Source organism: Elephantulus edwardii, unplaced genomic scaffold (assembly GCF_000299155.1).
Source record: "Elephantulus edwardii isolate Elephantulus edwardi_28Jun2011 unplaced genomic scaffold, EleEdw1.0 scaffold00217, whole genome shotgun sequence".
In the NCBI taxonomy this organism is placed as follows: Eukaryota; Metazoa; Chordata; class Mammalia; order Macroscelidea; family Macroscelididae; genus Elephantulus; species Elephantulus edwardii.
The window spans coordinates 1,028,156-1,030,816 of record NW_006399967.1 but is presented as its reverse complement, the minus strand read 5'-3'; the positions used below and the strand labels follow the sequence as shown (position 1 = coordinate 1,030,816).

The 2,661-nt window shown below is 54.9% G+C and overlaps 1 pseudogene; it reads left to right on the top strand.

The window, feature by feature from the left end:
- Window positions 1-925: 925 nt before the first annotated feature.
- Window positions 926-1,355, top strand: LOC102867507 (annotated as a pseudogene).
- The last annotated feature ends 1,306 nt before the right edge of the window (window positions 1,356-2,661 follow it).

Sequence of the window (2,661 nt, the reverse complement as noted above, 5' to 3'; positions counted from 1 at the left end):
CTCAGTTTCCCCATCTCTCTGAGCAGCACACAGGGGCTGGGCCGATCTCCACCGGCGGCCCCAGAATGGCGCGCCCTGGACGCGTGCCACCCACATGCTCTGTGACCTTGGCCCGGCAGCTGGTGCTTCTCAGCCTCAGTTTCCTTGGCTGGAGAAAGAACGGTGGGACTCCTGTGCATCTCCTAAACAGGGCCTTGTTCCAGTGAGTGCTTATGGAGCGCCTACTGTGTGCCAAGAAGCCTTGTAAACACAGCAGCTAAAGTTTGATGGTTGGAATCTACCCAGCTGCTCTGCAGGAGACAGGTCTGGCGATCTGCCCTCACAGACATTCCACCCAAAACCCACTGCCCTGGGAGTGACCCCTGGTCACAGCGACCCTGCAGGGCAGGCCACAACAGCGTCCAAGGCTGTCATCTCAGAAAACAAACCACCTCATCTGCCTTCAGACACGCTAGTGGGTTCCACTGCTGAACTTTTGGTTAGCAGGACAACGCTTAACCCACGGAGCTGCCTTAAAGACTGGAACCTCCGTGAGGCCGCCCTGGTCCGATTTGACAGCGTCTAGCACCATGATGGTGCCTCGCTCCCGGCGTGGGGTGAGGGCTGAATGCTGTCATTTGATGACACAGACCATTCCAGAGGCCTCCTCTCTGACAGGTCAGATGAGCACCCTGTCAAACTCGGTGGCATCAAGGCCATCCCTGACCCCTGGCCACCCTGCCTCAGCTCTCTCAGGCTGTATGTTTTAGTGAGGTAGAGTGCCCGTCTTTCTCCCTCAGAGCACTTGATGGATTTGAACCACTGACCTTTTTCAGTCTGACGCATTGTGCACTTTGCCACCAAAGCTTGTTAGATGTTAGGAGAGGGCGTAATTTTAAACAGCCAAGTCTTCTTTTTGTTGTTGGTCTGCATGGTTGCTGTCGAAATGGGGAAGTTCATGAAACCAGGGAAGGTGGTGCTGGTCCTGGCCGGACGGTACTCTGGACGCAAAGCCGTCATCGTCAAGAACACTGATGATGGCACCGCCGACCTCCCCTACAGCCACGCCTGGGAGCTGGGACTGACCGCTATCCCCGAAAAGTGACAGCTGTCATGGGCAAGAAAAAAAAATCCGCCAAGAGGTCAAAGATCAAGTCCTTGTGAAAGTTTATAACTACAGTCACCTCATGCCCACAAGGTCCTCCGTGGATATCCCCTTGGACAAAACCATCATTAACAAGGATGTCTTCAGAGACCCTGCTGTTAAATGCAAGGAGGCGGAAGCCAAGGTCAAGTTTGAGGAGAGCTACAAGACAGGCAAAACCAAGTGGTTCCTCCAGATACTGAGAGTTTTAATCTTCTATTTCAGTTATTAAAAAATACCCTCCAAAAAACCCACCCCAAAACAGCCAACTCTAGAGAGGGCTCCCAAATAGAGGACCCTCAGAAAACACCAGAAGAAGGGGACTGAGGGAGCTGAGGGTGGCACTTATGTAAACGTCCTGTGCAAAGGCCCTGAGGTAGGTCTGTCCCAGCACAGGCAGGCCGGCAGAGGCAGCACACAGGGCCTCATGCCCACCAGCGCCTGCCTTAACTTAATGCTCAGCCGTGGCTATAGTAACATTTTTAATAATTCTTTACCAAAGGGATCCATGGCTTTACTTTGCATTCCAGAGTAACCCCAAACCCAGCCTACTCCCATAGAGTGCATTTCCACTCAGGGTGACCCTGTAAGGTGAGGGTGAGGCTGCCCCATCGGGTTCCTGGTGACCCTGTAAGGTTCGGGTGAGGGTGCCCCGTCGGGTTCCTGAGGCAGCATCGATTTTCACCACATTGACAGCAGTTGCCTTGTCTTTCTCCGGCAGAGTAGACCTCCAGGTAACAGCCAAGCACCTAACGGCGGCCCCCCAGGGGACTGATGTCACAGGTGCTGCTGAGGTGGCTCTATCACGACCGTCCTGCTCCCGTCCAGCTCCGTCCTCACCTCTCTCCATCTCCGCTGCGCCTGAGCGTGGAGCAGCCGTGCTGTCCACCCAGCGGCCTGGGCCCTGCAAACCGGGAATTAAGTCCCAGGAGGAGGGGAGAGGGAGGTGACGCAGGCCCTGTGGGCTGTAGGGAGGAGGGGGATGTTTCCCCCAGGAAGGTGGGAGCCCTGGAAGGGATGAGCAGAGGAGAAAAGGAGGGGTCCTGACATCCTGCTGGCTACTCATCAAACAGACTGAAGTGTCCGAGTGAACACGGGTGTAAGATCAGCTTGGAGACAAACCACAGACGTGGACTGAGCGCTAGGGGCCTCCCAGGAGGTCATGGTATGGAAGCAGACTGCCCGGCCTTTCTCCTCAGTGCTCCTGGGTGGTCCAGCCCTGGGTTTACACCGCCCAGGTATGTTGACATGGCTCCGGTGAAGCACTACAGACGGGTCGGTTACACGTGCCCATCATCATCCTCTTCATCCTACAGGCGCCCTCCACGATGACTGTGACTCCTCTGGGCCTCACGTGGTCCAAGCTATAGAATGGAGCATAAATCCAGTCTCCATCCTGGGGAGTGAGGGGGCAGGACTAGGGTGGGCATGAGTGGGCAACACTTAACAGGACAGCCTTCCAAAAGAACTCCCCAAACAAAAACGTCAATCATCAACATAAACAATTCTTTCATGTTATTGTTGTTAAGTGCCATCGA